The sequence below is a fragment of the Coregonus lavaretus genome, assembly GCF_964263955.1.
Source record: "Coregonus lavaretus genome assembly, contig: HAP1_SCAFFOLD_3869, whole genome shotgun sequence".
In the NCBI taxonomy this organism is placed as follows: Eukaryota; Metazoa; Chordata; class Actinopteri; order Salmoniformes; family Salmonidae; genus Coregonus; species Coregonus lavaretus.
In genome coordinates this window covers 26,533-37,500 of record NW_028161558.1, presented here as the reverse complement: position 1 = coordinate 37,500, position 10,968 = coordinate 26,533, and the positions used below count along the sequence as shown (strand labels likewise).

General features: G+C 51.3%; 1 pseudogene across 1 annotated transcript in view; it reads left to right on the top strand.

Annotated features, from left to right (window-relative positions):
- Positions 1–10,968, top strand: part of LOC311120399 (protein 4.1-like) — a 43,302-nt pseudogene that overhangs the window by 14,571 nt on the left and 17,763 nt on the right. The window contains exons 9-11 of the transcript in view: positions 949–1,101; positions 1,265–1,365; positions 1,682–1,856. The product of the transcript in view is annotated as a protein 4.1-like (transcript). The remainder of the gene's footprint in view (positions 1–948; positions 1,102–1,264; positions 1,366–1,681; positions 1,857–10,968) is intronic.

The following is a 10,968-nucleotide window of genomic DNA, read 5'->3' as shown; positions in this document are numbered from 1 at the left end:
CTGTATAAGCACACTGTGACATCTGCTGATGTTAAAAAGGGATTTATAAATACATTTGATTTGATTTGATTTGATATAGGGAATTGGGTGCCACCTGGGACATCATGGTGTTTTACGTAGTTAGGTTACTACCTCCCGAGTGGCGCAGTGGTCTAAGGCACCGCATCGCAGTGCTAGCTGTGCCACTAGAGATCCTGGTTCGAATCCAGGCTCTGTCGTAGCCGGCCGCGACCGGGAGACCCATGCGCACAATTAGCCCAGTGTCGTCCAGGGTAGGGGAGGGAATGGCCGGCAGGGATGTAGCTCAGTTGGTAGAGCATGGCATTTGCAACGCCAGGGTTGTGGGTTCGTTTCCCACGGGGGGCCAGTATGATTTAAAAAATAATAATAATAATGTATGCACTCACTAACTGTAAGTCGCTCTGGATAAGAGCGTCTGCTAAATGACTAAAAATGTTATAACTCCTGTCTGCTGCAGTGTAACCTACGGCAGCTGTGAAGTCAGTGTTCGTGTCTGTTCCCAGAAAAGGGAGAAACGCGTGCCTCTGTCAGACCACTGTTTTAATAGCAGAAATGAGGTCAATCTGTTTGCATCAAAACCAGGGATTTAAATAAAATATGGCAGTCATTATCCTGAAAGTGTGGTTGATGCTGCATCCCAGTGGTTGGCTGGTGTCATTGCATTAACATGCAGTCAATGTTAAGTCAATGGTATACTGTAAATCTGTTAGCAAACTGTAAATCTGTGAGCAATCATGAAAATGTAGGGTCCAGCAGACTTGCAGTTGAAGAGTTTTACTATCTCTCTCTCTCTCTCTCTCTCCTCTCTCTCTCTCTCTCTCTCTCTCTCTCTCTCTCTCTCTCCCTCCACATCCTCCTCTCCCTCCCTCCCTCCTCTCTCCTCACCCCTCTCCTCTTTCTCCCCCTCCTCTCCTCTCCTCTCTCCAGGATCTAGATGGAGTGGACATCATGCTGGGTGTGTGTTCTGGGGGTTTGATGGTCTACAAGGACAAGCTGAGGATCAACCGGTTCCCCTGGCCCAAAGTCCTCAAGGTCTCCTACAAACGCAGCAGCTTCTTCATCAAGATACGCCCCTCAGAGGTCAACTTTATTTATGCGTTTGTTTGGATGTCTTTTAGCCCCCGAGAGGCCTACTCTCCCAAGAATCAGATACCCAGTACAGCTCTGATAAATGAAATGTCAAATCAATAGGTTTGTGGCTGTAGTGCTCTGCTAAAATGTGGGTATTCACCTGCTCTTCCAGCAGCTGGAGCATTACGAAAGCGCCATTGGTTTCAAACTGCCAAACTACAAGGCCTCCAAGAAGCTGTGGAAAGTGTGTGTGGAGCATCACACCTTCTTCAGGTAAGAGAATGCAATGTTGACGCTCCCCACGATAGGTTCTATCATTCTCACTTCTGAAGAACATCAAATTATTATTTTATTGTACTCAATGGAGAAGGGACATAGATACGTAATTACTGTAGTAATACATTAATAGTATGGCTATATATGCCTGTAGTTATGTGTAGTTTAGTAATATGGGGTTGTCCTACCTACCTTAGTGACTGCACTGACTAAGTCGCTCTGGATAAAAGCGTCTGCTAAATGACTTAAATGTAAAAATGTAGTTTGCTATAATTATAATCCAAATGGTTCCTCTGTCTGTCTCCATGTCCAGACTGACCTCCACTGAGGTGGCTACCACTCCCAGGAAGTTCCTAGCGCTGGGCTCTAAGTTCCGCTACAGTGGGCGGACCCAGGCCCAGACCCGCCAGGCCAGCTCGATGATTGACAGGCCAGCCCCCTGTTCCAACGCTCGGCCAGCAAGAGGAACTCACGCAGCCTGGACGAAGGTTTGTTGAATGGGACTGTGTGTGTGTGTGTGTGGGGGGGGGGGGGAGGGGGGATGGGGAGGGGGGATGGGGGAGGGATTGGTGTTTGTGTGTGTCTGAAGTGTGTGTGTGTCTGGAGAGAGAGAGAGAGAGAGAGAGAGAGAGAGAGAGAGAGAGAGAGAGAGAGAGAGAGAGAGAGAGAGAGAGAGAGGGAGAGAGAGAGAGAGAGAGAGAGAGAGGAGTGTGGAGAGAGAGAGAGAGTGTTTGTGTGTGTGTGAGAGAGAGAGAGATAGTGTGTGTGTGTGTGTGAGAGAGAGAGAGAGATAGTGTGTGTGTGTGTGTGTGAGAGAGAGAGAGATAGTGTTGTTTGTGAGAGAGAGAGAGAGAGAGAGAGAGAGAGAGAGTGTGTGTGAGAGAGAGAGAGAGAGAGAGAGAGTGTGTTTGTGTGTGTGTCTGTCTGTGTCTTTAGTGTGTGTGGTGAAAGAAAGCGACTTGTCCCTGTTAACCCCAGCAAGAGGTAAGTCTCTGTGTTTACTTCAGCCCCTCCCAGAGAGGAAAGAAGAGGATGACTGGTTACCATATCAACCACCCAACTCTGTAGTAACATTACCTTCAGGACCATATCAACCACCCATCTCTGTCATAACATTACCTTCAGGACCATATCAACCACCCACCTCTGTTGTAACATTACCTTCAGGTACAGTGACCGTACTGGCCCACTCCAGGGTTTATTTACCATCTCTCCGCTGGCCTCTTCTCAACTTCTAAGAGGCGCTAGCTAAGTCCTCCTCTCCTCTCCTCTCCTCTCCTCTCCTCTCCTCTCCTCTCCTCTCCTCTCCTCTCCTCTCCTCTCCTCTCCTCTCCTCTCCTCTCCTCTCCTCTCCTCTCCTCTCCTCTCCTCTCCCTCTCTCCTCTCCTCTCCTCCTCTCCCCTCTCCTCCCCTCCCCTCCCCTCCTCTCCTCTCCTCTCCTCTCTCCGTTATGTAACCGCTCCCGATATAACATCTGTTTTTTATTTCTGCTGACAACGTGCGGCAGGCAGGGCACAAGCCACTGATTAATTGTAACAACACAAAACAGATTCACTGTCTTACTCCCTGTGGGCTCTGGCAGCCCCATCTGCTACTGCTACCACTCTGTCTCAACACTAAACCCTTAACCCTGGCCAGCCAGCCAGCCAGTCACTACAGCACAGGTTGGCCTGTCTGTGGATAATGTAGTCAGCTTGTGTACAGTACCTAACCTGAATGACTCTGAGGATGGTTCTGCTTTATCATGGAGCTGACCGCACACCTAACCTGAATAACTCTGGGGATGAACTGAAGAGATGTGGAGTCAGTGTCTGTGCTGCACTTCCTCCTGTCATTCCAGACGCTGTCTACGACGCTCCATGCTTGTCTACCTAACCTGACTGACTGGGAGGATGCTTCTTCTACTTGTCTACCTAACCTGACTGACTGGGAGGATGCTTCTTCTACTTGTCTACCTAACCTGACTGACTGGGAGGATGCTTCTTCTACTTGTCTACCTAACCTGACTGACTGGGAGGATGCTTCTTCTACTTGTCTACCTAACCTGACTGACTGGGAGGATGCTTCTTCTACTTGTCTACCTAACCTGACTGACTGGGAGGATGCTTCTTCTACTTGTCTACCTAACCTGACTGACTGGGAGGATGCTTCCTCTACTTGTCTACCTAACCTGACTGACTGGGAGGATGCTTCTTCTACTTGTCTACCTAACCTGACTGACTGGGAGGATGCTTCTTCTACTTGTCTACCTAACCTGACTGACTGGGAGGATGCTTCTTCTACTTGTCTACCTAACCTGACTGACTGGGAGGATGCTTCCTCTACTTGTCTACCTAACCTGACTGACTGGGAGGATGCTTCTTCTACTTGTCTACCTAACCTGACTGACTGGGAGGATGCTTCTTCTACTTGTCTACCTAACCTGACTGACTGGGAGGATGCTTCTTCTACTTGTCTACCTGACTGACTGGGAGGATGCTTCTTCTACTTGTCTACCTAACCTGACTGACTGGGAGGATGCTTCCTCTACTTGTCTACCTAACCTGACTGACTGGGAGGATGCTTCTTCTACTTGTCTACCTAACCTGACTGACTGGGAGGATGCTTCTTCTACTTGTCTACCTAACCTGACTGACTGGGAGGATGCTTCTTCTACTTGTCTACCTAACCTGACTGACTGGGAGGATGCTTCCTCTACTTGTCTACCTAACCTGACTGACTGGGAGGATGCTTCCTCTACTTGTCTACCTAACCTGACTGACTGGGAGGATGCTTCTTCTACTTGTCTACCTAACCTGACTGACTGGGAGGATGCTTCTTCTACTTGTCTACCTAACCTGACTGACTGGGAGGATGCTTCTTCTACTTGTCTACCTAACCTGACTGACTGGGAGGATGCTTCCTCTACTTGTCTACCTAACCTGACTGACTGGGAGGATGCTTCTTCTACTTGTCTACCTAACCTGACTGACTGGGAGGATGCTTCTTCTACTTGTCTACCTAACCTGACTGACTGGGAGGATGCTTCTTCTACTTGTCTACCTAACCTGACTGACTGGGAGGATGCTTCTTCTACTTGTCTACCTAACCTGACTGACTGGGAAGATGCTTCTTCTACTTGTCTACCTAACCTGACTGACTGGGAGGATGCTTCTTCTACTTGTCTACCTAACCTGATTGACTGGGAGGATGCTTCTTCTACTTGTCTACCTAACCTGACTGACTGGGAGGATGCTTCTTCTACTTGTCTACCTAACCTGACTGACTGGGAGGATGCTTCTTCTACTTGTCTACCTAACCTGACTGACTGGGAGGATGCTTCTTCTACTTGTCTACCTAACCTGACTGACTGGGAGGATGCTTCTTCTACTTGTCTACCTAACCTGACTGACTGGGAGGATGCTTCTTCTACTTGTCTAACTAACCTGACTGACTGGGAGGATGCTTCTTCTACTTGTCTACCTAACCTGACTGACTGGGAGGATGCTTCTTCTACTTGTCTACCTAACCTGACTGACTGGGAGGATGCTTCTTCTACTTGTCTACCTAACCTGACTGACTGGGAGGATGCTTCTTCTACTTGTCTACCTAACCTGACTGACTGGGAGGATGCTTCTTCTACTTGTCTACCTAACCTGACTGACTGGGAGGATGCTTCTTCTACTTGTCTACCTAACCTGACTGACTGGGAGGATGCTTCCTCTACTTGTCTACCTAACCTGACTGACTGGGAGGATGCTTCTTCTACTTGTCTACCTAACCTGACTGACTGGGAGGATGCTTCTTCTACTTGTCTACCTAACCTGACTGACTGGGAGGATGCTTCTTCTACTTGTCTACCTAACCTGACTGACTGGGAGGATGCTTCTTCTACTTGTCTACCTAACCTGACTGACTGGGAGGATGCTTCTTCTACTTGTCTACCTAACCTGACTGACTGGGAGGATGCTTCCTCTATTTGTCTACCTAACCTGACTGACTGGGAGGATGCTTCTTCTACTTGTCTACCTAACCTGACTGACTGGGAGGATGCTTCTTCTACTTGTCTACCTAACCTGACTGACTGGGAGGATGCTTCTTCTACTTGTCTACCTAACCTGACTGACTGGGAGGATGCTTCTTCTACTTGTCTACCTAACCTGACTGACTGGGAGGATGCTTCTTCTACTTGTCTACCTAACCTGACTGACTGGGAGGATGCTTCTTCTACTTGTCTACCTAACCTGACTGACTGGGAGGATGCTTCTTCTACTTGTCTACCTAACCTGACTGACTGGGAGGATGCTTCTTCTACTTGTCTACCTAACCTGACTGACTGGGAGGATGCTTCTTCTACTTGTCTACCTAACCTGACTGACTGGGAGGATGCTTCTTCTACTTGTCTACCTAACCTGACTGACTGGGAGGATGCTTCTTCTACTTGTCTACCTAACCTGACTGACTGGGAGGATGCTTCTTCTACTTGTCTACCTAACCTGACTGACTGGGAGGATGCTTCTTCTACTTGTCTACCTAACCTGACTGACTGGGAGGATGCTTCTTCTACTTGTCTACCTAACCTGACTGACTGGGAGGATGCTTCTTCTACTTGTCTACCTAACCTGACTGACTGGGAGGATGCTTCTTCTACTTGTCTACCTAACCTGATTGACTGGGAGGATGCTTCTTCTACTTGTCTACCTAACCTGACTGACTGGGAGGATGCTTCTTCTACTTGTCTACCTAACCTGACTGACTGGGAGGATGCTTCTTCTACTTGTCTACCTAACCTGACTGACTGGGAGGATGCTTCTTCTACTTGTCTACCTAACCTGACTGACTGGGAGGATGCTTCTTCTACTTGTCTACCTAACCTGACTGACTGGGAGGATGCTTCTTCTACTTGTCTACCTAACCTGACTGACTGGGAGGATGCTTCCTCTACTTGTCTACCTAACCTGACTGACTGGGAGGATGCTTCTTCTACTTACCGTGTAGCTAACCTCATAATGACCTGACAAGATGTAGTCACAGTGTCTGTCTGCTGAACTCTCTGTCATACTGTAGTAAGTGGCTCTCTGACGATGCTCATCATTCACTATGTTTCTACCAAGTGATCGTTAAACCCACGCTTTATTCTAATATATGCCGTTTAGCAGACGCTTTTATCCAAAGCGACTTACAGTCATGCATGCATGCATTTTTAGGTATGGGTGGTCCCGGGACACAAACCCACTACCCTGGCTTTACAAGCGCCATGCTCTACCAACTGAGCTACAGAGGACCACAAAGAGATTCCACAAGGACTGTCTTCCTCTGTCATACCAGGCTCTGCCACGTTATCTACCACGTTATCTACCACGTTATCTACCACGTTATCTACCACGTTATCGACCACGTTATCGACCACGTTATCTGCCATGTTATCTACCATGTTATCTACCACGTTATCTGCCATGTTATCTACCACGTTATCTACCACGTTGTCTACCAGTGTTATCTGCCATGTTATCTACCACGTTATCTACCATTTACATTTACATTTTAGTCATTTAGCAGACGCTCTTATCCAGAGCGACTTACAGGAGCAATTAGGGTTAAGTGCGTGTCGTCAGCCCGGCCCGGCCTGTTCCTGCTTCCCGCACCGAGCCTATGGTGCGCGTCGCCAGCCCGGCCCGGCCTGTTCCTGCTCCCTGCACCAAATCTGTGGTGCGCGTCGCCAGCCCGGTCCGGCCCGTTCCTGCTCTCCGCACCAAGTCTGTGGTGCGCGTCGCCAGCCCGGTCCGGCCCGTTCCTGCTCTCCGCACCAAGTCTGTGGTGCGCGTCGCCAGCCCGGCCCGGCCTGTTCCCGCTCCCCGCACCAAACCTGTGGTGCGCGTCGCCAGCCCGGCCCGGCCTGTTCCTGCTCCCCGCACCAAGTCTGTGGTGCGTTTTGTCAGCCGTGTCCGGCTCGTTCCTGCTCTCCGCACCAAGTCTGTGGTGCGCGTCGCCAGCCCATTCCGGTCCATTCCTGCTCCACGCACCAAGCCAGGGGTGTGTATCGTCAGCCCAGTCCGGTCCGTTCCTGTTCCACGCACCAAGCCAGGGGCGCGTGTCGTCAGTCCGGCTCCGGCCAGCGGGGCTAGACAGGACCAGGGGTACTTTGGGGGGTTGGAGAGGAAGTGGGGATCAAGCCCGGAGCCGGAGCCGCCGCCGAGGAGGAATGCCCACCCAGCCCTCCCCTGTTTTTGCTCGTATTTAGGCGCGGTCGCAGTCCGTGCCTTTAGGGGGGGGTACTGTCACACCCTGGCTCGGGGACTCATTATGTTGAGCCAGGGTGTGTTCATTCTATGTTTTCTGTTTCTTTGGTGGGTGTTCTAGGTTGTCTATTTTCTATGTTTGCCGGTGTGACTCCCAATCAGAGGCAACGAGTGTCAGCTGTCGGCTGGTTGTCTCTGATTGGGAGCCATATTTAATCTGTCTGTTTTTCTTTCGGGTTGTGGGATTTTGTTCGTGTGTGTTCGTGTTGTACCATAGACGTCACGCATTCGTTGTTTATTGTTTTGTTCATGTGAGCATTTAATAAATAGAATATGTTCACTCGCAACGCTGCGCCTTGGTCTCCCTCATTAGACGATCGTGACACACGTTATCTACCACGTTATCTGCCACGTTATCTACCACGTTATCTACCACGTTATCTACCATGTTATCTACCACGTTATCTACCACGTTACCGGCCCAGTGAACTGAACACAGTGTGGTGGCCAACCGGCCCAGTGAGCTGAACACAGTGTGGTGGCCAACCGGCCCAGTGAGCTGAATACAGTGTGGTGGCCAACCGGCCCAGTGAACTGAACACAGTGTGGTGGCCAACCGGCCCAGTGAACTGAACACAGTGTGGTGGTCAACCGGTCCAGTGAACTGAACACAGTGTGGTGGCCAACCGGCCCAGTGAGCTGAACACAGTGTGGTGGTCAACCGGTCCAGTGAACTGAACACAGTGTGGTGGCCAACCGGCCCAGTGAGCTGAATACAGTGTGGTGGCCAACCGGTCCAGTGAGCTGAACACAGTGTGGTGGCCAACCGGTCCAGTGAGCTGAACACAGTGTGGTGGCCAACCGGTCCAGTGAGCTGAACACAGTGTGGTGGCCAACCGGTCCAGTGAGCTGAACACAGTGTGGTGGCCAACCGGCCCAGTGAGCTGAACACAGTGTGGTGGCCAACCGGCCCAGTGAGCTGAATACAGTGTGGTGGCCAACCGGTCCAGTGAGCTGAACACAGTGTGGTGGCCAACCGGTCCAGTGAGCTGAACACAGTGTGGTGGCCAACCGGCCCAGTGAGCTGAACACAGTGTGGTGGCCAACCGGCCCAGTGAACTGAACACAGTGTGGTGGCCAACCGGCCCAGTGAACTGAACACAGTGTGGTGGCCAACCGGCCCAGTGAGCTGAACACAGTGTGGTGGCCAACCGGCCCAGTGAGCTGAACACAGTGTGGTGGCCAACCGGCCCAGTGAGCTGAACACAGTGTGGTGGCCAACCGGCCCAGTGAACTGAACACAGTGTGGTGGCCAACCGGCCCAGTGAACTGAACACAGTGTGGTGGTCAACCGGCCCAGTGAACTGAACACAGTGTGGTGGCCAACCGGTCCAGTGAGCTGAACACAGTGTGGTGGCCAACCGGTCCAGTGAGCTGAACACAGTGTGGTGGCCAACCGGTCCAGTGAGCTGAACACAGTGTGGTGGCCAACCGGTCCAGTGAGCTGAACACAGTGTGGTGGCCAACCGGCCCAGTGAGCTGAACACAGTGTGGTGGCCAACCGGCCCAGTGAGCTGAATACAGTGTGGTGGCCAACCGGTCCAGTGAGCTGAACACAGTGTGGTGGCCAACCGGTCCAGTGAGCTGAACACAGTGTGGTGGCCAACCGGCCCAGTGAGCTGAACACAGTGTGGTGGCCAACCGGCCCAGTGAACTGAACACAGTGTGGTGGCCAACCGGCCCAGTGAACTGAACACAGTGTGGTGGCCAACCGGCCCAGTGAGCTGAACACAGTGTGGTGGCCAACCGGCCCAGTGAGCTGAACACAGTGTGGTGGCCAACCGGCCCAGTGAGCTGAACACAGTGTGGTGGCCAACCGGTCCAGTGAGCTGAACACAGTGTGGTGGCCAACCGGTCCAGTGAGCTGAACACAGTGTGGTGGCCAACCGGCCCAGTGAGCTGAACACAGTGTGGTGGCCAACCGGCCCAGTGAGCTGAACACAGTGTGGTGGCCAACCGGTCCAGTGAGCTGAACACAGTGTGGTGGCCAACCGGCCCAGTGAACTGAACACAGTGTGGTGGCCAACCGGCCCAGTGAGCTGAACACAGTGTGGTGGCCAACCAGCCCATTGAGCTGAACACAGTGTGGTGGCCAACCAGCCCAGTGAGCTGAACACAGTGTGGTGGCCAACCAGCCCAGTGAGCTGAACACAGTGTGGTGGCCAACCGGTCCAGTGAGCTGAACACAGTGTGGTGGCCAACCGGCCCAGTGAGCTGAACACAGTGTGGTGGCCAACCGGCCCAGTGAGCTGAACACAGTGTGGTGGCCAACCGGCCCAGTGAGCTGAACACAGTGTGGTGGCCAACCGGTCCAGTGAGCTGAACACAGTGTGGTGGCCAACCGGCCCAGTGAGCTGAACACAGTGTGGTGGCCAACCGGCCCAGTGAGCTGAACACAGTGTGGTGGCCAACCGGCCCAGTGAGCTGAACACAGTGTGGTGGCCAACCGGCCCAGTGAGCTGAACACAGTGTGGTGGCCAACCGGTCCAGTGAGCAAAAGAGCCACATCTGGAACCCGAGGGTAGTGTGTCTGTCTCTGTGTGGCTTCCAGGGAAATGACCCTTATGATCTCCCCCATTGCACATGAGACACTTCAGTTATAGGAAGGGTGTATAACCTGGCTGCCTGTAGCTACCATGCTCAGTGTTGAAACCTAGTGGAAGAAACCTCCTTTTCTGTTAGTTGCAAGTTTTGCAGTCTTTTGTAGAAGCATGCTGTCATGAACATGCATTCTGTGGACTTGGCTCTCAGTAGCCTACTGCTCACACGTTCTCGGGAATTAAAGCCTATTCAAACCTCCTTCTCTGTTAGTTGCAAGTCTGGCTGCAGTATTTGTCAGCATCTCAGTGATGTGCACTAGAATGATGCTGTTCTGAACATGTGTTCTCTGGAGGAGGTTTTTTTCTGCAGATGGAGGAAGGGGACTGGAGGAGCTTGTTTAGCTATTCTCCTGATCGGAGGACTAGAGGAGCTAGTTTATCTATTCTCCTGATCTGCATCTGAACTGTGAATTTCAGGACATTTGGAATTACAAGACAAACTTGCTCTCTCTGCTTTCGGCTCTAAGCTCAATGTTGCCATCTGCTGGTCGCTGTACCACAGTACAGTGCAGTGACTTGCTATTTGTTAAAGTACTGTACAGCCCACATGTTTGCAATACACAGTCCTGTATTTGTATCTGCTCATACAATAGAACCACAGTTAATCACTTAGCAACAATAGAACCACAGTTCATCATTCAGCAACAATAGAACCACAGTTCATCATTCAGCAACAATAGAACCACAGTTCATCACTCAGCAACAATAGAACCACAGTTCAT